Source organism: Mus musculus, chromosome 7 (assembly GCF_000001635.26).
Source record: "Mus musculus strain C57BL/6J chromosome 7, GRCm38.p6 C57BL/6J".
In the NCBI taxonomy this organism is placed as follows: domain Eukaryota; kingdom Metazoa; phylum Chordata; class Mammalia; order Rodentia; family Muridae; genus Mus; species Mus musculus.
Window position 1 is genome coordinate 133778955 of NC_000073.6, and position 23275 is coordinate 133802229.

General features: G+C 46.7%; 2 protein-coding genes across 3 annotated transcripts in view; one reads left to right on the top strand and one right to left on the bottom strand.

Moving 5' to 3' along the window:
• Positions 1-3831, bottom strand: part of Dhx32 (DEAH (Asp-Glu-Ala-His) box polypeptide 32) — a 61851-nt gene extending 58020 nt beyond the window's left edge. The window contains exon 1 of the mRNA NM_001286031.1: positions 3714-3831. The gene's annotated coding sequence lies outside the window, so the exon portion shown is untranslated. The remainder of the gene's footprint in view (positions 1-3713) is intronic.
• Positions 1-23275, top strand: part of Fank1 (fibronectin type 3 and ankyrin repeat domains 1) — a 104701-nt gene that overhangs the window by 2119 nt on the left and 79307 nt on the right. The gene's annotated exons all lie outside the window — the stretch shown is intronic.

Sequence of the window (23275 nt, forward strand, 5' to 3'; positions counted from 1 at the left end):
CCATGTGGTGCTAAAGATGGGATATCGATGTGATAGCTTTTTGACAAGCCCTATACCAACATAACTACATCCTTAGCTGAGAAATATATAACTTCTAAAGACAGCTTTATTTTCTGTAAGTATGCAGTACTGTTTAAAGTTGTACACTGCGAACTGCAAAATCTTCAGCCCTCGATACTTTTATTTGTTCTCTTTTCTGGTTCCTACTGTGTTCCCTGTAAGAACTGGGGGGGGGGGGGGGGTAAACACACAGCACAGTGCCTCGTGGGTCAGGCCAAGAGTGCATCGTCCCAGAGACCCACTGGGGAACTACTGAAACCTCCCATGGCTTGAAAGTGGGGAAGGGCAGAAAGACAGGCTTCCAAGAGAAGCATGAAATAGTTGGCTTGCACAATAACTATGGCTAAGGATGAGGAGAGGTGATTCCCATTAGATTTCCCTGTACATAGGCCCTAAACTTGGGGAAAAGGGGTTCAGGGGCAGAGAAAAAAAAAAAAGATTAAGATGTAGACAACAACAAGAGGAGACAAAGTTGTTTGGTCAGAGGGAAAACAGGGGCGAGATCAAGAAGGCTTTGAAAGCAGAATAAGAAATGTTATCTGGGGAGGCGGGGTGGGGGTATCTTGTTAATATGCTTGCCTTGCAAGCCTGAGGACCTGAATTCCATTCCCCAGAACCCACATAAATGCTGGGCTGGCATGGAGGCTGGCCTCTAATCCCAGCCTGAGAAGGCAGTGACAGGGGTCCCCACAGCATGGTGACTAGCTGTTTGGGCAAGTTCTGGGTTTGATTGAGAACTTCTGCCTTAGGGAATAAGAGAGAAAATGATCTAAGGGGATTTACAATGTCAACTTTGGGCATCCATGGGCACATAATGTGCACCCAAACAGCATGTGTGTTCACACATACAATTGTGCACACTCCATATACATACCACACACAGAGGCACTTGAAAACATCCTTTTTAAATCTGCGGCAGGGGCTTACTATGTGCTCTTGGCTGGCCTGGAACTCGCAGAGATCTACCTCTGCTTCCCACGTGCTGGGACCGAGGATGTGTGCCACCACACCTGGTTAATACAGTTATTATATCCATGACTGCATTTTTGCTCTCTATCCCATTAGATTTAAAATAGAAAATACACACCAAGTTACTTATGCCCATACAACAATGAAATTTATTCCTTTCACACACACTCAAGTGTATGTATTTGTATTAATTTTATATAACTTAGAAATCACCACCTTAGGAAATCTTTTGCAACCTAATAAACACCATTTTGGATAATTGCAAACCGTGGTTCATAATTAAAAGGCCAGTCTACTCTCTAAGGTCTCTTTCAGTGTCAGTATTTGTATCCAAGATGGGAAAAAGGTGATTCTTTCAGAGGTAATAGAAGCACGGTAGCTATGATACTAACTAGTGCTAACTATAAATAATTTCAGTCATGGCATTAATAGCATTATAGCAACATCAGGTTGTTAGGTCAGGATTATGGAGCACATTTGAAGCCTGGTGTATATACCATTCCTTCTGCTACTGAGGGGTTTCAATAACACAGGAGTAGTTTTATGTCGCGTTGGTAAGTTGATTAAGAAGGATCCTTCTTACTTTTAGTTGTATATCCAAGGGCAATGCTAAGAAACTACTAGAAATAACCTGTTAGTCCAATAATTTCCACTGTCTTAGCTTCCTATTACTTTTAGTAATGACCCCTGTTAGTTGAGTCATTAAAATCTAATAAACACAAACCTCTCAGACCCCACAGCTGGCTTAAACTCTGGCACTAAGCAAAGGCTGGTGGGGGCTTCTGCGGTGCCACAGAATAATAGCAAGGTAATGAGCCAAGAAATGATTCCCCCAGGGAAAGGGCAAATAAAATCAGCCCATGACCTTGGCTGCTCAGGGTGGCTAGGAGTCTTGGCTTGCACAGTTACCTCTAATTACTTTCTTTGTAAACTATCAGGCAGATAACCTGTATATAAAAACCACACGGGGAACGGGTGCCTTGTTTTTTAAGTTGTTTAAACTGGTTGTTGTGGGGCTTGCTTTTGATGCCAGCACTGGAGAGGTAAAGCTGATGTCTGTGCCAGGCCAGGCCAGGCCCCCAAATAAACAAAACCAAAGCTCATTTTATTCCAGCACTACCACCCCTTCCCTTAATATGTAACACCAGGAGTGGATTTGGGAGTCTGTGGCATATTTAGAGCAAACAGACAAGCCCCAGGAAACCAATAATCTAAATATAACCTGTGCATAATTATCGGTTGCAAAAACTGAATTTGTTTATCAAATGGAGCAAGATAAGCCCCTCCCTCCAGCTTCCACTCCCTACATAACTTTGGGTCAATCATAAATACAGTGCTCTGAGTATGTGTCAGGCGAATGACACACAGGCTGTTTCATTTTCTTTTCCATTGTGTGTGTATGTGTGTGTGTATAATATATATAATATATATTACATGCAAAGAAAATTTATGTAATTATATCTAATATCTAATTTCTTTTCCTATACACATACATATACAATGTATCCTGAAGGAAGCCAGGCTATAAAAGCCATTAATGTAATCCCAACACTCAGGTGGGGAAGAAAGGAGGGACCAAGTGCTCAGGGTCATCTGAGTGACTTAGAGAGTTCAAGGCCAGCCAAGGATATGGCAGACCCTGTCTCAAAAAGCAAACAAAATAAAACAAAACCCTCAAACTCAAACAGATGTAAACGGTCGCATTGACTAAGGGGCTGGGCAGCATACATGAGGGAAGTGACTCCTTTCTCCAAACCTGCTTGTCCACTTGACTCTGTCATCTTCCTACTCACTCCAGCCTGAAGTTGGAGTCACCTTGGATTCTTGTTACCACAGCAGCCCTCACACATGCCCTGGTCGCCAGTCGAAGTGGACCCAGGACGTGCTCCCCTCCCTCCCTCCCTCCCTCCCTCCCTCCCTCCCTGCTGGCATCAGTACCATCTTGTATGACCACGATGGCTATGACTGTATGCTCTACTGATATCTGCAGTGCCTCCCTCCCGCTCTGAAGCCCTTGAAGGTTCTTATTATGAACTAGCTGCCCTCACATAACACACTTTGGATCGTAGATCTATTCTGCTTGTTCAGTTCTTCCCAGCACAGTAGATGTCCTTGGAGCCGCCAGGGGAGTCCTCCCTCCTGCTCCAGTGGAAAGGACCCTCAGATCCTTCCAGTCTTCTTCTCCATCCACGCCCTCCCTGAATGTCTGACGTAGACGTCCCTCCTCCCTAAAACTTTTCCTGCCTCTGTACTTCCTGCTTTTCCTAGCATTAGTCACAGTTTAATTATTTCTTTAATTAAAAAACAAAACAAAACAAAAAAACCTACTTTCCTGCCATGTTGAATGGGCTAAAGAGGGCAGGATCCCCGCTTGCCTTCTTTTTCATTTTGTCCCAGGGTCCTTAAAACAAATATTTATGGAATGGATGACACTGCTTGGTTTTATTTCCCCAAGGGTACTGCACTTACAAAACCAGAGAGAGTAGTTTACTCTACAGCTGGGGGGGGGGGGGGTAAAGAATACCAATTATTTCATTTAGGTTACAATTCAAACCTTATTAAGAAGGAAATGCTTATATAAATCAAATTAAAAACTTAAAAAAAATTTTTTTTAAAGCAACACGTTTAGACAGCCTTATTTTTAAAATCCCCATCAAAACACTGAGAATCAAAGCAGTCCTGACCTGTGATGTCCAGTCAGCCACACAAAGGGACAGAGAGGCTCCGTGGTTGAAATTGTGTCACCCAGCTTGTCCCTGACAGCCTCTGCTTCCTGCTAATTTGGTTGTCCTTGGCCTCACTGGGCCAGGGAAACGCTGTTCCGACTTGTCTCCTTCGAAGCAGCCAACCAGATTCAAGGAGGGGCTCGTGCTTTCCAGCGGCTCCCAAGGAAGCCAAGAATGAGTCAGTGAATTCAGGTGCAAGAACGCACTCGGTAAACAAGGCCCAGCCGAGGTAGGGTGTACGCGTGGCTGGGTGAGAAGTCAGGAGCCTTAGAACACACTGCAGACCTTGTGGGAAGTTTCCCCTGAAACTAAGGGGCAAGCCTTTCTCAAGATCTAGGCGCCCAGTCTCTTATTTGTGTCCCTGACCCCTGACAGTTTGACCAGACCCCTGTCTTGTCATGTTCCTGGCACCTACCTACCCATCCACCTGTTCCTCCTTTACCACCTCTCCTGGGATGGCAGAAACGGCTCTTGCAGAGTACCTAGATCGGTACCAAGCATGGGCATGGTGGCTCACAACTGTCTTGTTAACTCTAATTCCATGAGGTTCCACAGCGCCCTCTTCTGGTCGCTACAGGCTCCTGTGCACATACAGCGAGTGCACGCCAATACATGCAGGCCCAACAGTCACATAAGATAAAAATGCATGTAAACACATAGACTGCTCATAGACGCCACCATTCCTTAGAATGTTTCTGCAGCAGTTCACCCTCTCTTAATCCCTGTCCCAGAGTTGATCTGTCTCCTTGGTACTGCTTCTACATGTTTTGTTTTGTGCTTTTTTTTTTTTTTCTTTCTCTGACATGCTGTGATCAGTTTCTTCTACAAGAAACGTCCTTAGGACAGGAACACTTTTCTTCTTTGAGACTGGGCTTCATGGATGTCTGGCTGGCCTTGAACTCTGTATGTAGCCAAGGATGATCGTGAATTTCTAGTCCTCCTGTCTCTGCTTCTCCAGTGCTAGGATGATAGGCCTGTGCCTCTGTGCCTTCTACTGTGGTGGAAGGTGAGAAAACATTCTCCAAGGTTGTCCTCTGACCTCCATGTGTGTGCTTGACATGCCCTCTGACCTCCGTGTGTGCTGTGACATGCCCTCTGACCTCCGTGTGTGCTGTGACATGTCCTCTGACCTCCGTGTGTGTGCTGTGACATGTCCTCTGACCTCCGTGTGTGCTGTGACATGTCCTCTGACCTCCGTGTATGCTGTGACATGTCCTCTGACCTCCGTGTGTGTGCTGTGACATGTCCTCTGACCTCCGTGTGTGTGCTGTGACATGTCCTCTGACCTCCGTGTGTGTGCTGTGACATGTCCTCTGACCTCCGTGTGTGCTGTGACATGTCCTCTGACCTCCGTGTGTGCTTGACATGTCCTCTGACCTCCGTGTGTGTGCTTGACATGTCCTCTGACCTCCGTGTGTGCTGTGACATGTCCTCTGACCTCCGTGTGTGCTGTGACATGTCCTCTGACCTCCGTGTGTGCTGTGACATGTCCTCTGACCTCCGTGTATGCTGTGACATGTCCTCTGACCTCCGTGTGTGCTTGACATGTCCTCTGACCTCCGTGTGTGTGCTGTGACATGTCCTCTGACCTCCGTGTGTGTGCTGTGACATGTCCTCTGACCTCCGTGTGTGCTGTGACATGTCCTCTGACATCCGTGTGTGTGCTGTGACATGTCCTCTGACCTCCGTGTGTGCTGTGACATGTCCTCTGACCTCCGTGTGTGCTTGACATGTCCTCTGACCTCCGTGTGTGTTGTGACATGCCCTCTGACCTCCGTGTGTGCTGTGACATGTCCTCTGACCTCCATGTGTGTGCTGTGACATGTCCTCTGACCTCTGTGTGTGCTGTGACATGTCCTCTGACCTCCGTGTGTGCTGTGACATGTCCTCTGACCTCCGTGTGTGCTTGACATGTCCTCTGACCTCCGTGTGTGCTTGACATGTCCTCTGACCTCCGTGTGTGCTGTGACATGTCCTCTGACCTCCGTGTGTGTGCTGTGACATGTCCTCTGACCTCCGTGTGTGCTTGACATGTCCTCTGACCTCCGTGTGTGCTGTGACATGTCCTCTGACCTCTGTGTGTGCTGTGACATGTCCTCTGACCTCCGTGTGTGCTGTGACATGTCCTCTGACCTCCGTGTGTGCTGTGACATGTCCTCTGACCTCCGTGTGTGCCGTGACATGTCCTCTGACCTCCGTGTATGCTGTGACATGTCCTCTGACCTCCGTGTGTGCTGTGACATGTCCTCTGACCTCCGTGTGTGTGCTGTGACATGTCCTCTGACCTCCGTGTGTGTGCTGTGACATGTCCTCTGACCTCCGTGTGTGCTGTGACATGTCCTCTGACATCCGTGTGTGTGCTGTGACATGTCCTCTGACCTCCGTGTGTGCTGTGACATGTCCTCTGACCTCCGTGTGTGCTTGACATGTCCTCTGACCTCCGTGTGTGCCGTGACATGCCCTCTGACCTCCTTGTGTGCTGTGACATGCCCTCTGACCTCCGTGTGTGCTGTGACATGTCCTCTGACCTCCATGTGTGTGCTGTGACATGTCCTCTGACCTCTGTGTGTGCTGTGACATGTCCTCTGACCTCCGTGTGTGCTGTGACATGTCCTCTGACCTCCGTGTGTGCTTGACATGTCCTCTGACCTCCGTGTGTGCTGTGACATGTCCTCTGACCTCCGTGTGTGCTGTGACATGTCCTCTGACCTCCGTGTGTGCTGTGACATGTCCTCTGACCTCCGTGTGTGTGCTGTGACATGTCCTCTGACCTCCGTGTGTGCTTGACATGTCCTCTGACCTCCGTGTGTGCTGTGACATGTCCTCTGACCTCCGTGTGTGCTTGACATGTCCTCTGACCTCCGTGTGTGTGCTTGACATGTCCTCTGACCTCCGTGTGTGCTGTGACATGTCCTCTGACCTCCGTGTGTGCTGTGACATGTCCTCTGACATCCGTGTGTGTGCTGTGACATGTCCTCTGACCTCCGTGTGTGCTGTGACATGTCCTCTGACCTCCGTGTGTGCTTGACATGTCCTCTGACCTCCGTGGTGCCGTGACATGCCCTCTGACCTCTGTGTGTGCTGTGACATGCCCTCTGACCTCCGTGTGTGCTGTGACATGTCCTCTGACCTCCATGTGTGTGCTGTGACATGTCCTCTGACCTCTGTGTGTGCTGTGACATGTCCTCTGACCTCCGTGTGTGCTGTGACATGTCCTCTGACCTCCGTGTGTGCTTGACATGTCCTCTGACCTCCGTGTGTGCTGTGACATGCCCTCTGACCTCCATGTGTGTGCTGTGACATGCCCTCTGACCTCCGTGTGTGCTGTGACATGCCCTCTGACCTCCGTGCGTGCTGTGACATGTCCTCTGACCTCCATGTGTGTGCTGTGACATGTCCTCTGACCTCTGTGTGTGCTGTGACATGTCCTCTGACCTCCGTGTGTGCTGTGACATGTCCTCTGACCTCCGTGTGTGCTGTGACATGTCCTCTGACCTCCGTGTGTGCTTGACATGTCCTCTGACCTCCGTGTGTGCTTGATATGCCCTCTGACCTCCATGTGTGTGCTGTGACATGTCCTCTGACCTCCGTGTGTGCTGTGACATGTCCTCTGACCTCCATGTGTGTGCTGTGACATGTCCTCTGACCTCCGTGTGTGCTGTGACATGTCCTCTGACCTCTGTGTGTGCTGTGACATGTCCTCTGACCTCTGTGTGTGCTGTGACATGTCCTCTGACCTCCGTGTGTGCTTGACATGTCCTCTGACCTCCGTGTGTGCTGTGATATGCCCTCTGACCTCCGTGTGTGCTGTGACATGTCCTCTGATCTCTGTGTGTGCTGTGACATGTCCTCTGACCTCTGTGTGTGCTGTGACATGTCCTCTGACCTCCGTGTGTGCTGTGACATGCATGCACAGCCTTCTCTGACACGTGCTATACATGTGAAAAGTGATTCCAGGGCCACAGCTGTGGCAGGCAGACAAAGCAGTTAAATGACCTAACTGATGTAGTCATCTAGAGATGACCCACTTGAATTACTTATTTGGGATTATACAAATTCTCTGGTGAACAAAATTGACCCATGTTTGAGTGTTGCTCTTGGAATGAATTGCTCTTTCTTAGGAGTCAATGTTAATAATAATAATAATAATAATAATAATAATAATAATAGTAATAACAATAACAATGTCATATTTTGTTATTGTTTGGTTTTTCAAGACAGAGTTTCTCTGTGTAGCTCTGGCTGTCCTGTAACTCACTCTGTGGACCAAGCTGGCCTCGAACTCAGAAATCCGCCTGCCTCTGCCTCCTGAGTGCTGGGACTAAAGTTGTGGCCACCACTGCCTGGCTGAAGTCTATGTTTATTTTTTATTGACATGTGTGTCTACAATAGAATATACAAATCCTGGCAAACACAGCAGTGGATGCTCATAGTCATCTATAGGATGGAACACAGGGCCCCCAATGGAGGAGCTAGAGAAAGTATCTAAGGAGCTGAAGGGGTCTGCAACCTTATAGGTGGAACAACAATATGAACTAACCAGTACCCCCCAGAACTCGTGTCTCTAGCTGCATATGTATCAGAAGAGGGCCTAGTCGGACATCACTGGGAAGAGAGGCCCCTTGGTCTTATAAACTTTATATGCCCCAGTGTAGGGGAATGCCAGGGCCAAGAAGTAGGAGTGGGTGGGTAGGGGAGCAGGGCAGGGGGAGGGTATAGAGGACTTTTGGGGTAGCATTGAAATGTAAAGGAAGAAAATATCTGATAAAAAATTTAAAAATATATACAAATCCTACAAACACTGTTGAGTGAAAATTTGAAAATCAATCACATCCATGTGTGTTGGTCAGTTTTGGTGTTTTTGTTGTTTTGTCAACTTAGCACACGTTAGCACCATCTAGGAAAAGAGAACGTTAGTGGAGGAATGCTTCTATCAGATTGGCCTGTGGGCAAGTCTATAGGGCAAGTTCTGATTAGTGACCCAGCCCACTGTGGCTAGTACCACCGGGGCAGGAGGGTCCTGGATGGTATAAGGAAGGAGGCTGAGCAAGCCTTGAGGAGTAAGACAGTTAACGGCACTCCTCCCTGGCCTCTACTTCAGTTCCTGCTTCTTTATCCTTGCTGTACTGGCTGGTTTCGTGTCAGCTTGACACAGGTGGAGTTATCACAGAGAAAGGCGCTTCAGTTGAGGAAATGCCTCCATGAGATTCAACTGTAAGGTATTTTCTCAATTAGTGATCAAGGGGGAAAGGCCCCTTGTGGGTGGTGCCATCTCTGGGCTGGTAGTCTTGGTTCTATAAGAGAGCAGGCTGAGCAAGCCAGGGGAAGTAAGCCAGTAATGAACATCCCTCCATGCCTCTGCATCAGCTCCTGCTTCCTGACCTGCTTGAGTTCCAGTCCTGATTTCCTTTGGTAATGAACAGCAATGTGGAAGTGTAAGCTGCATAAACCCTTTCCTCCCCAACTTGCTTCTTGGTCCTGATGTTTGTGCAGGAATAGAAACCCTGTCTAAGACCCCTGCCTACACTTTGTCCAGTGTGGTGGAAGGATAAGCAGATGAGCTCTTTTCTCCCCCAGGCTGCTTTTGATCCTGGTGCTTATCACAGCAACAGGAAGCTGACTATTACATGTGACCGTTCAGCTTAAAAAAATGTTAGTGTGACTGCACCCTTAGGGCTATTGTCCCATGGCAGTCATTGTGGTTCATAGGTGTCATCGCTTGGTAGGTCCGTGGTGGATTGCTTTTCCCTTTTGGAAGCTGGCATGGTGCCTTCAGGAAGCATGAGAGCCAGTCCCCAGGGAGGGGGCTTTCAAATCAGTTCCAGCTCAGGGGCTTCTGGGCTCTGTGTCTGAAGTGCTTGGTGCCTTCAGTAACAGGGACTTTCCTTCCACCTCTGGGGAGAGTGGAGGAGGAGCAAGCAAGAGCAGTGGCAGTGCCCTGGACTGTTATGGGAGTCCCTCGGACAACCAGGACCAATACCTCAAAAGAGGATTCAAGTCTGCTATTGGGATTTTTGTTAGGTGGATTTTGGCGTCTGGAGGGAGCATTGTTGACTCAGATGAGAAAAATACATTTAAATTATATAAGTATATTTTATACCTTTAAGTATATTCTGGTTTTTTATTTAGATAGATAATAATGCTGTTCCTTATGACTTTTTCAGACATTCTTACTGCTGTTTACCTGCCCCCATTCTTGTTCTTATATCTGTCTTCCTCCTTACACCCTACAGAGCCCCCCTTCCCATTCTCTGATCAGATCGCTTGTACCCTCGATTTCCTCTGTTGCTCCTACACCCCCACCAAGCAATGCTCTTTCATTTCCCTGAATTACTGCAAACTACTCACATCTGATGATTTGGAGCTAGGAGACTCCAGTGAGAGAGAACAAGCCACATTTGTCTTTCTGGGTTCGGGATACCTTGCTCAATATGATCCTTTCTAGTTCCATCTGTTTCCCTGGAAATTGCATGATTCTTCTTTACAAGGGGATACTACCTCATAGTGCATATGTACCCCATTTTCATTATCCATTCACTGGTTGAACGACATCTTGTTTCCATTTCCCAGTACAGTGGTTTGAATAGGTTTGGCCCCCATAGTCTCATGGTTTTAAATGCTTGGCCCACAGGGGGGGTAGTGTACTATTAGGAGGTGTGGCCTTGTTGGAGTGGGTGTGGCCTTATTGGAGGAAGTGTGTCACTGTGGAGGCCATCTTTGAGTTCTCCTACGCTCAAGCTCCTCCCAGTGTGGGATTTCAGTCTCCCTCCCCACCCACTCTGGCTGCCTTCAGGTCAAGATGTAGAACTCTTGCTCCCACCATGATAATGGACTGAGCCTCTGAAACGGTAAGCCAGCCCCAATTAAATGTTTGCCTTCGTAAGAGTTGTCTTGGTCATGGTGTCTCTTCCCAGCAACAAAACCCTACTAAGGGACACAGCTGTTGTGAGTAGAGCAGCAGTGAACTCTGACGCGCAGGTATCTGTGGGCTATGATGCTGAGTCCTCTGAGCGCACGCCAAGGAGTGGGATAGCTGGCTCGTTTGCTAGATGTATGCTTGGCCTTTTGGGAATTCTCCACACCGATTTCTGGAGTGGCTGTACAAGTTTGCAATCCCACTGACTGTGAACAAAGGTTCCGTTTTCCTGACACATGTGCATTTCAGCTGGCACATGCCTGGGAGTAGAGTGGCCTGGCAAATGACAGAGTTTACCCAGGTACATGCACCTCTAGTAGCTATGACCTGGGTAGCAAGGTGATGTACCAGCAGGACCTGGGAGCCCAACCACTCCCCATGCTTGCTGGTGTTTGCCTTTCTCCTCAGAGCAGATGTGTCTCATTATATTTCCCACACTAACTAATGCTATTAAGTTTTTAAATGAATTTTTATAGGCTGCTTAAATGTACTTACACTAAGTGCCCTTTCAAGTCTTTCGTCCATATTTTCTTTTGGGTACCTGTTCCACAGAACTCCTTAGATGGTAACTATTTGTAGATTGAACTGCTTGCTGCTTTGTGGTAATTGGTTACACAGCACTGGAATCCAGTATGCTCTAGTATGGCTTTGGGTTGGGCTGTATGTATCATGCGTGGTACTGAGCATCCGAGCTAAAAGCTTCCTGCATGTTGGCGTCTGCTCCCATTGTGCTGAAGACCCAGCCACCACCTGTGGCTTTTGCTTTGGGAGACCCAGCCTGCCAGCTTGGCTCTACCTTCCCCGGATTCTCCATCTGCCATTCTTTTCCCTTTTGGATTTCTTTTTCCTCTTTTTAGACCTTGTTTTCTAGGGTTTTGGATAAACTCTACAGTTATAAGGTTCAAAACAAAATAAAATTATGAAGGAGTATTTAGTGAAAAGTCATTGGAATATGTCTCCACTCCATCCCTATCTATTACCTTCTAACCTGACACACTTTACTATTAGGAATAAAAGCAGGTTATTTGTGTTGCATTTCTCTCTCTGACCTGTGCCTGGCTCTTTGCAGTGAACGTTGCATTTTGGAGAGCTTTCTCTTTAATTCATAATGAGTTTTCTTGTTGTTATGAGAACAATGATATCCTATTGTAGGAATTTATCTTAATGTATTTAATCAGTCTACCACAGATGGAGACTCACTCCTAATTATTTGCAACTGAGCCAAAGATATGCACAGCCTAAGGTCCTGAATTTGTGTGTTAGTCGGCAGTTGAAGGAGGCTTGGTGTTAAGGATGGACAGATGGATGGCCCGTGGTGTGTTGTCTAGGAGGACCTGATGTAGTCAGGCACATGGGCCCTTACTAGAAGGGGAGCAGAAGGACAGGCTTAGCCAGAGTGCTCACCGAGAAAGGGAGCACAGGTTGGTGTGAGGACCTGAGCCAGGGAGTCTGGGGCCAGATACCAAACAGGCACTGAAGGCAGTCCTAATGGTCTGCTGGAGCCTCCAGCCTTGGACCTGAACCCTCTAAGATGCATTTTGGATTTGTGATCCCCAGAACTGCAAGACTGTTGTTTTAAGCAACTGTTTGTGGTTATGGTGGCAGCGGGAGACCAGTGTGGCCATTTTACTTAAACCAAAAGTGGCTACCTTTTGAGTCTGACATTTTGTGTTTGTGCATCTGTATCTATGGGGAAGAGTTTAGGCCTGGAGTACTTGAAGCTAGTTTTGTAATAATTAAATTGTTCTTTTTAAAAAACTTTTTCTTTTTAGGTTTATGTGTATGAAAAATTTGCCTGCATGTATCTCTTTCTGTGCACCACATGTGCTCCCACAGTCATCAGAAGAGGGCGTCAGATTCCCTGGAATTGGAGTTAGGGATAATTGTGAGTCACCATGTGGGTGCTGGGAATTGAACCTGGGTCCTCACCAGGTTTTCTAACCACTGAGCCATCTCTCCAGCCCTGAATCATTCTTCTCATTCTTCTTAAAGCAGCTTTCCATTCTACGACACCTGGGAGACCAGCGTGGAGGAGGAGGTTACTGCTTCTGCTCTGGAAGTTCAATTTAAGAAGGACTTGAGCCACTGCTTTTGGTCCTCATGGGACCCCCAGATGGCAACAGCGGGGAGTGCAGAGTGGCATGGACTGTTTACCCCATGACCAAGAAATAGCAAAGGAAGAGGGAAGTCTGGGGCCCCACGGTCTCCTCACAGACAAACCGAGAATGGTCTAAGACTCTCCCATAGGCCCCTCCTCCTAACCTGCATTTGCTTGCTGAGGACCAAGCCTTCAACACATAGGCTGTTAGGGGGACATGGTCCATCCCAACTCCAGCAGTGGTCTGTGGGGGTCACAACCATTGTCACTCTAAGCAGCAACAAGTGTGAGCTCCCCTCTCCCCACAGCCACTTGAACACAGTGGCTATTTGGATTTTTGCTATTTTGATGGTGTCAAATTCTAATAAGTTTTCCCATCCGTAACTTGTTTTAAACCATCCTTCAGAGTTAGGAGTGGGTCCTTGATTCTGCTCTTGTCCACAGCATTTATCTTCATTTCCCTCCAACACCTCATACTGCAGGCTGTCTATATGATGAGAAAAGAAAACACAATCCCCAACAGCACCTGTCAGCAGACAAGAAATGTGGTATCAAACATGCTCTATCAAGGTCTGCTTATGAAAAGGTCTCCTTAGCTTTGGACCTGAGTCCCACATTGTCAGTCTGCAGAGACTGAGGACTGGGCTGCTGTCAGTGTCCTGATCACTATGCGGGTTGGCTGACTGAAGGTAAAACAGAATCAGCAATCACACAGCATCCTGCCCCACCCCCACCTCACCCCGTCTTGGGGTTACCAGAGATCTTTCTCACGGAGGTCAAGTAGAACTTCCGCTTTGGGATGCCACTGGTGAAAATTATTTGCACATGGGATAAAGCCTGTTGGTTCTGCCATTTTAAAGGACTAATACCTGTGCCACAAACGTGTTGGGGGGGGGGAGGGGGGAAGGAGCGATGAACCCAGATCACCACGCTCCTTCCCTTAGCTTGGGGACCAGCATTACCATAAGTTGCTAACTCATTAAGATAATCTTTTTTTCTTTTTAAAGATGATTCTCACTATGTACCTTTGGCTGGTCTGGCCTTCCAGATGTAGATCAGGCTAGTCTAGGTCTCCCAAGAGACCTGCCTGTCTCTGAGTTTGAGATTAAAGGCATTTGCTGGGTACTGTAGGTATTGTATCATATTAACTGTCTCTTCCCATAGTACTAACTGAAATCATTGGCAACCTGAACTTCTTGCCTTCTGTGAGACGTCTGGCTGTTGGAAATCTAAATTGATGTGGTGTGAAGACACTAATGAGATAAACATCTGGTTGGCCTGCTGCTTCTATCTAACATGCTGTGACTTCAGTGTGAGCCAGTGCTAGCCAGCCACTTGGACCCCCTAAAAAGCTTCTAAAGAGCTTTAAGTGAGGTGCCACATGTCTGTAATCACAAACCTTGGGAAGTCAGCTATCCACTTACACTCTGTCTCCTCAAAACCCCCAATGTTTCAGAAAGCACAAAATGTAATGATTCACCAGGCAGTGGTGGCACACGCCTTTAATTCCAGCACTTGGGAGGCAGAGGTAGGCAGATTGCTGAGCTCGAGGCCAGTCTGGTCTACAGAGTGAGTTCCAGGACAGCCAGGGATATACAGAGAAACCCTGTCTCGAAAACACCAAAAAAAAAAAAAAAAAAAAAAAAAAAAAAAAAAGTAATGACTCCCGTGTCTTGGGAATACAAGACAGTGACTCACTGGCAATGAGCCCAGTTACAATTTGTCTGTTTGATTCTTGGGAAGGGAAAGAACAAGCAGACAGACAGGTGCTGAGGAAGGGTTGTTGCTTCCCGCCCCATGATCCCAGAGCTGTGTCAATGACTTGCTACTCTTTGATGATTACAAACGTCTGATTCAAAGGTTTCTCTTCTCTGACACCTAAACTCCATCCTCCAGTGGCCTGCCAAGAGCTGGGACTGTCCCAAGGCTTGGTGCCCTGTGAGCTCTCCTTACAGCCCTGTCAGTATGAGTCAGGCTGGCTTGCCACAGCTCTTTCCTGCTAAATGTGTCTCTTGTGATGACACTCTGCCCCACTTCAGCTGGCATCTGTTTACTTTGAGTTAATTTTAGATAGAGCAGATTAATCATTACATCGCAATGATGCCAGCAGCACAGTTGGCAAGTCACAGAGGGGCACAGGAATCAGGAATCCTGACTGAGTGTCAGCCCCTGCCTCTCTCCAGTTGGGATAGGTGGGTAAGAGGAGAGACAGACCTTCCCTTTGGGATCCCTGTGGATGAACAGAGCTGTGCCTGGTGCCTGCCGCCGGGCCTGGCCTATGATGACTGTGCATGCCATGCCAGAAGAGTTAGCAGAACAAGATCCAGAAGAGAATAAATAGAATCAGATTTGAGTCAGGAAGCCCAGGCCCGGAAGTCTGACAGCGCAGAGCTTGTGGGTGTTATTGGGGCAGACCTGTCCTCTTTCACAGGGCAGCAGCTAGCTGGAATCTCTGCATCACTTTAGCCTTAGAATGGTTGCTTCTCCCCAATACCTCCTGCCCTCCTGGAATTAATCAGAGCAAACTCCACTTTGGGGAGTGTGGTGGTTTCCAGTGTCATACAGGGCGACCACATTTATCTTATAGATTTGTGTTCCTTTTCCCCTTCATTGCCCACATTCGTTTCTGCTTCTTTTCTGTTCTTTTTGGTCTCATTTGTTATCTCTGTGCCTGACCCCCACCAGGTCAGAAGCTCGGCTTGCTAGACAGGGAGGTGAGGCACAGGCACTTACCTCATCACTTGACTTAGAAGGACAGGGCAGAGAGCTGGATAGAGACTACCACGTGATGCGCGGAAGAGACATGCTTTCTTCCCTTGCTTTCTCTCTTTTCTCTCAGGACCTGGTTCATGCTGGGCAACGGATTGTGCCACTGAGCTATGTGCCAGCCCCCAAAGTGTTCCTTCTCAACTATATCAGTACTGAAGATTAAAAACTCAATTCTTCCTAGCAAGGAAAATAAATATGAATTTTCAACTGGGCTTTGTAGACCCTTGAAGGATTTGGTTTCTGCCATGCTCTCTGCCCGCCCAGCCTTGGGAAGCAGTTTTTCCTCCTGCTATGGCCCTAGTGGAGAGGCAGCAAGCTTAGAGGCTCCTAGCTGAAGAGTGTCCTTTCCTTCCCTGAAGTGAGGTCTGTGTGTTCAGGGCTGGATTCCAAAGGTGGGGCTGCTGGCAGCAAGCTGTGTGATTAACCGAGGAGACAACAGTAAAGACCAGGAAAGGCTGGGTAGACAGGTAGGTCTGGTTCCTCCACATTTGAGGTCAGCAGGGTGTGTGCCAACCTGGCTTGGCCCTAACTCCAGTGTCTAGCTATCAGTCCTGCTGTCTGACCAGCTTCCCAAGGCTGGCCAGTCTGCTGCCCACAGATCTCTTGGAGAAACAAGGACTCAGCTCATGGGTGGGTGTGATTTAGCCTTTAAAAGATGGTTTTCAAACATTGGTAAGATGGTGGCTGACATACAGATGTAAAATAATTACCCTTAGCCAGGTGTGGTGGCACGGGCCTTTAATCCCAGCACTCGGGAGGCAGAGGCAGGCAGATTTCTGAGTTCAAGGCCAGCCTGGTCTACAAAGTGAGTTCCAGGACAGCCAGAGCTATACAGAGAAACCCTGTCTCGAAAAACCAAAAAAAAAAAAAAAAAAAACAAAAAAAGAAAACCCAAAAAAAAAAAAAAAAAACAAAATCCAGAGGGCAGGCACATCTGTGAATCACAATGTGAAATAATGTAGAATAATGAGAATAATGTAAGCGAGGAGGGCCCTGAGTGGAGCTGGCTGATATCTGTGCTTAGAATCACACCCATGTGTTGCTATTGGTCCTAAACCTTAAATGTGGAGCACTTGAGAAGTGTGACTGGGAGGTAGACAAGTGTGAGCTGAAAGAATCAGAGTGGTCCACAGTGAACGGCTGCGTAGGCCTACTCCGCGGTTTGTGATCCATGGGCCTTTCTAGATCATTCTGTATGTTAGCTTGACAATTTGTGGTGATTACTATAAACTTGATTTGTTTGTTTAATCACATCTGCTTCACTGCCCTAGTTCGTTCTTCCAGGAGATAGCAAGAAATGAACAGGAATTCCCAAATAGGACTTCCGAGTGTGTGAAATGGCCCTGACAGTGTTCTGCCACACAAGGGAAGGAAGAAGTCATTGTACAGAGAGAACATTTGTTATAGCTTAGGGACATAGCCTTCTCTGAGGGCCTGGGCCAACCTCTTTTGATTATGTATATTGGTGTAAACATATGTTGTAAAAGCACGTGTGTCGTTGCTGATCATCCCAAAGCAGAAGTCACTTAGCTGCCCATTTACAAATCATAGACAAAAATGTGGTATGTACATTGGAGCATCATGCATTCTTGAAAAGGAAGACAATTCTGATACATACTATAAAATAGATTTAACTTTTGTATACACATGTATACACACACACACACACACACACACACACACACACACACACACGCACACACACATATATTTGAGACAGAGTCTCATTAGATAGCCTTGGTTGACCTAGAACTTGCTATGTAGACCACACAGGCTTCAAACTCAGAAATCTGCCTGTCCCTGCCTTCTAAGTGCTGGGATGGATGAACCTTTAAAGATTACAAAGTGAATAAGCTGATGAAAGTACAAACACTCTGTGATTTTGGGGGCTGAGACGGGTCACCTCCAAATGTGGCCTCCAGTATATGATGAAGTATCTTGAAGAAATTTCAGAAAGAAAGGACAAATCTTACCTTCCTACCACCTTTCCCCTGTAAGAGGTTCCCTGCTACAAGGACACAGAGCAGGTCCTGCTGTCCCTAGCTTATTACGCCCTGTGTGCCACATTCAGTGAACACCACCCTGTGTTCATTACACTATGTGTATCCCTTTGTCTTATAACGCTTTTTATAGCTTTCCACTATTCATAAAGCCTGGTATGAAAGCATTCTGCTTACCCCAGAATTTAGACAGTTGAGTCAAGGAAATTAGGATTCAAGTCCAGCTTTATTTATATAGCAAGTTCAAGGCCATCCTGAGTCATATGAGACCCTTTCTCAACAAGAGAACTTTAGCTCTTTTGATGCACATTATGAGGCTGATGCGTAAAACTTGTATCACATACATTGCATGGTCCCCTTGTTTGTCTTCAGCTTGTCACAGGAGTCTGGCTTTTGGAAGAGTGGAGGAAGACGATGTTTTTCTTACCGTGGATATGGTTCTAGGTGGTATAAGAGGTGCCGGTGCTGGTGTGGGCAGCTTTAGCCCAGAACAGCCACTGGTTTGTGGAAGATAATCCACTCCCCCTCAGGGACCAGTTGCTGCACCAAATCCTTTGACTGTACAACAGAGAGGGATCTCAGAGTAAGGGAAGGTTAGTTTATTACGGAGACACCAGAGTTAGGACACTCGGGGGCTGGAGAGATGGCTCAGCGGGTAAGAGCACTGACTGCTCTTCCAGAGGTCTTGAGTTCAAATCCCAGCAACCACATGGTGGCTCACAATCATCTGTAATGAGGTCAGATGCCCTCTTCTGGAGTGTCTGAAGACAACTACAGTGTATTTACATATAATACATAAATCTTAAAAAAAAAAAAGGACACATTTTAAATAGAAGTGGAGGCATTTAGAGAGGGCCATTAGGAGCCAAAGAAGGTGTTTTACAATGAGGTTTAAAGATTAAATAGTTTATTTATTTTAATTTTTCACAGCATATTTGTCTACAATTAAGATTAAGCAGAGTTTAAAAATTAAAGTTACAAAGTTTCATTAAATATGAACTGGTTTGCTTGGTTTTGTTTGTGGGTTTCTTGTTTTGTTTTGTTTTGTTTTGTTTTGTTTTGTTTTGAGAAAGGGTCCTGGGTGGCCTAGAACTCACTCTGTAGACCAGGCTGGCCTCAATCTCCTAGAGAATTAAACATGTGGCCACAGTGCCCTGTAGTTTACTTGTCCTTAAAGAATTTCCTCTACAAATGAAACTGGGGATGTGGAAAGAACAGCTCAGTGGATCCAGGTTTGATTTTCAACACTCAACTTGGGTGGCTCAAAGGCTCAAAATCGTCTGGAACCCCAGTGCCAGGGCATCTGAGACCCCCTTCTCTTTCCATGGGTACTGGGAATGTGTGTGGTGCAGATATTCTCGCAGACTAAACACTCACGTTTATAAAAATAAACTAAGGCCCTTTTCTCAGGGGCATTGTTTGGATTCATGGATGAGAAGAGGTGAATGGGGTTAAAGGTCAAGGTCAGATGCAGCAGGAGTCTGCTTTAATGTCCTCATTCAAGAAGTGTCTCGGAAGATAAGGGCTGTATCTGTAGGCAGTTTGATTTCATCAGTGGTATTAAAGTTTCTAGATTTTGGCCAGATACCCAAGGGATTTCTTTTCCTTCTGTGTGGGGTCAGTCTTTGGCATCTACTATCTTGTCTCATTTAGTCACACTAAGGTAGTTAGTAGGTCCTGGAATCCAGGAGATGCAGGTGAGCTCAGATAAAAGCAACAGAGGATCTCTTGGTTGTAGAAAATTGCAAACCAGGAAATGCAGGGTCAGGCCGAGTAAACCAGAGTTGCCCAGAGGCAGGGTAGGCTGGAGCTCAGAGATCTTGTGAGAGCGCGCAGCTTGCTGCTTCTTGAGGGGAGATGAGCAGGAAGGCTACAAGTGTGGAGGTAGAAATCAGATCAAAGGTAAGTGCTAAGTCTATCGGTGTGTCCGGGTCAGGAGGAAAAACTGGTCTGTCTGATATTTTAAAAATATTACGCCGAGCATGGTGGTGCAGCACTCGGGAAGCAGAGGCAGGCGGATTTCTGAGTTCGAGGCCAGCCTGGTCTACAAAGTGAGTTCCAGGACAGACAAGGCTATACAGAGAAGCCCTGTCTCAAACAAACAAACAAACAAACAAACAAACAATTACCCAGTGTTGCTAGATTCTGAAAAATGTCTTTCTGGTAACAGTGTCCTTCGTGGTATCTGTGTGGCAATTTTCCTCTTGTCTTAAATCTCTCAGGCCCAGAAAAAGATTCTTGGCCTCCTTTTTGGACGTCCTTCTTGACTTGACAAGGAGAGAGGGAACAAAGAAGCCAGAGGAGGACAACCAGTGTCTCTCGTGTGTCACCCTATTTCCTGAGTGATGGCCTTGCAGTGAGTCTGGAGCTAAGCTAGCATCCTGGAAGTCCCAGCCATCTGTCCTTCTGTCTCTGCTCCCATCCACAGCCCAGGCAGGCCTACCACCCCTGGCTTCTTACATAAAGGTGTAGGGGGTGTGGATTTGGGTCCTTAAGTGAGTGCACTAAGGGCCCTTACCTACCCCTCCGATTTGACTGTTATCAGCATAGTTTTAGTTGGGGATGGCAAAGCTGTAGAGAGAGGTGATAGTTGTTCTTGCTCTTGATGGCAATGCAGTTATCTCATGTGCCCATGGTACCTAATTTAAAGAAATTCTTTGTGCATGCATGTGTATATGTGTGGAGTGTTTGTGTGTATGAGTGTGAGTAGCGCTTGCCACAGAGTGTGTGGTCACAGTGTATGTGTTCGTTAGAGGATGACCTCGGTTATAGTCTTCACCTTCCAACTTGTTGGAAGCAGGCTTTCTCATCTGCCATTAAAACTCCAAGTATAAGCCTGTCCCTTGAGCTTCCTGGGACTCTTCTCCAGTCTCCTCCTCCCATCTTGTCTCAGGAATATGGGCTGTTATTCAAGTTCTAGAAATTTGAACTCTGATCCTTAACATCTGAGCTGCAAGCACTTTACCCCCAGGGGCATCTCCTTATCTCACATGTTAAATGTTTTAATATCTTTGTCGCCCTTATAAAACACTCAGGGTGTTATATGCCCCAACCAGTCCTTAAAACATGCACAGAAACATGCCTAGCTCTTGAACTGAGGCTCAAAATACCATGGGTGATTAGGACGTGGGTCTTCACAGTGTCTTGCCCTCTCTGTATCCTGTTATGTTCCTCCCCACACGGGTAGAAGAAATCCCGGAGTAGAGTCTGAGAAAAATAAAAGTGAAGACAACTGAAGATCCCCAGAATAGTGAGTCTTCTTAGAAGAGAGGTGAATGGACGAGACACTTTGAAGGGATTTCCAGGTATGGTGTGAAACAGAGATCTTGAGAGTTACACTTTAAATCTCAGCCCATGGAAGACGATGAGTTGCTACAGGACACCTTCATAAGAGCTGGCCATCACAGCCCAGGGGAGCATTTAAAGCTTACACATGATCCGGGGGCGAGGGTCCCCTTTACCTCAATTCCCCTTTGACCTGGCTGGGATGGAGAAAAGCGCCCAGGGAGAAGGGAAGGAATCCCTTGTGGTTGGGTGAAAGGTAACACAGAGACTAACCCACCCGGAGGGAAGGGGCTACTCTGCTAGGCCACTATAAACAGGAGCTGGGGTTTGCAGACAGCAGATGTCTCAGAGGTGAGTCACAGATGCGAGCCCAGCCAACCAACCACCATAGCTTCTAGAGAACTGTTTTCATCCATAGTTTTCTTTCATCCTTGTGTCTGAGACAGCAAACAATTTTTTCTTTTAGTTTTGTTTTATGTCTTTTGCCTGCATGTATGTCTGTGCACTATGTGTGTGCCTGCAGGGGTTGGAAGAGGGCATCAGATCCCCTAGAGCTGGAGTTATATATGGTTTTAAGCCACCATGTATGGGTGATGGGAACCAAACTTGGGTCCTCTGCAAAAACAGCTGTGTTTAACCCAAGCTGTCTCTCTAACACCTGAGCTAACTTTTTAAAACCATCCCCAAAAGGTAGGTGATTTTACTTCTGAAATTATATTGTACTGCTAGGGAAGTGTTAGTGATCTCCCCAAAAAAACAGACAGGAGCTGAGCTGATGCAACTCACAGCAGGGTCTTTATTCTATTTGAGCTAGCTGCCCCCCCACTCCCACCCCTCAGGACACCACTGTCACATGGGACTGTTTTGGTGGTAGGGGATCCCTGAATGTCTATTGGGGCAAGGCTTTATAGTAAGCAGCAACTGGGGGCTGGGGGGCGAGTGTGCAAGCATCTAACTGGAAAGCTACTGTGCCCTTTAACATAATTGGCTGGTGCTGGGAGTCATATCATAAAATTAATTTCTGTTCCCCTCTACATTGGTGGTGGTTAGGCAGGGGGTGGGCTTGTAACCTGGGGGCGGGGTACAGGTTTGTTGGGGGAATAACCTGGGGGCGCTGGTCTTGTTGGGAATTAGCCCAGAGACTGGAGCTAGGCTCAGGTTTTGTTGGAGGGCATCTAGGAAACTAAGGCTAGGTTTACGTGAGTTCAGACTTAGGTCAGGTCTAAAATGGAGTCTGAACGTAAAAGATTTGTCCTCTCAGTATCAATGCTTTTGTGACTGCTTATTCCAGATTCCTTATTTGTGACTATAACAATCAGAAAGTTCTGAAATTTAAAAGATTGACTAAACTTAATGTTCTTTTAAAAATGAATTTATCAAGATGGGGTTTTATGTAGCCAAGGCTGGCCTTGAACTCATAGAACCATGATGACTTTGAACTTCTGGTCCTTTTACCTCTAGCTCCTGAGTGCTGAGATTCCCAACTGTGTGTGCATCAAACATAGTCATTATTGTATGCATTGTATTGTATGCATTGTATTACAGTGTTATGATAAGAGAATAGCTTTCTAATACTATAATCAGTACTGGAGCAAAATATTGAAACATTGTGGTATAAAGGGGGAAATTTGGCTCAGAAAAGAATGCCACCTCTTGCCTTCTGACTGTGCTTTTGGTTAATGGTTTTAACTCATTATGTGAGTTTTGACTCTTTGTTGAGGGACACTGTCAATTATAATACATAGCTTCAAGCTCTAGTGACAAAGGTGACAGGATATGCAGGAGAAACCATCTATGGCCCTGCATCTTTGCCTTTTTTTCTGAGCCTTTGAGAGGGAGAAAAATCCAGTGGTGTCTGGCCTTTCCAGTCTAGAGATGAGCCAGCATGTTAGCTCCATTCGACGAGTTTGATGTGACGTTGGACTAAATGTTCCCTCCCAGCCATCTTCACGAGATGTCCAGGTAAATTTATGTGCTCAGCACATTTTACCGACTTTATTAGGTAAGGGAGATTTTTGTCTTTTCTAAAACTGTTTTTTTCTTGCTTTAAAATCTCAAGCCAGCAGTTCTAGTGTATACCTATAATCCCAGAGGTGGAAGCAGTAGGGTTGTAAGTTCAAGGCCAGCCTGGGTAACATACTAGGTCTCATTCTCAAAGACTCAAACCAAACCAAAACATTGTAATGCCACCTCCTGGAGTCGCCTGGCAGTGTGCCAGCAGCCTGGAGTGATTGCTTTTGGCAGAAGGCCATGGAAACATCCCTGCCTCTCCTCTCTGTGATTTATAGGTAACGTTGACACATTGTTGAAAACAATGACCATACATAGCGGATGTGTCAGGTGTGGGCTCAGTCACTGACTACAGTGGAAAAGGAAAGGGCCCTGAGATCCGTTCCCTGGGCGGGTCCATCACATGCAGACGTGGTTGCTAGGAGCCAGAGCTCCAATCTGA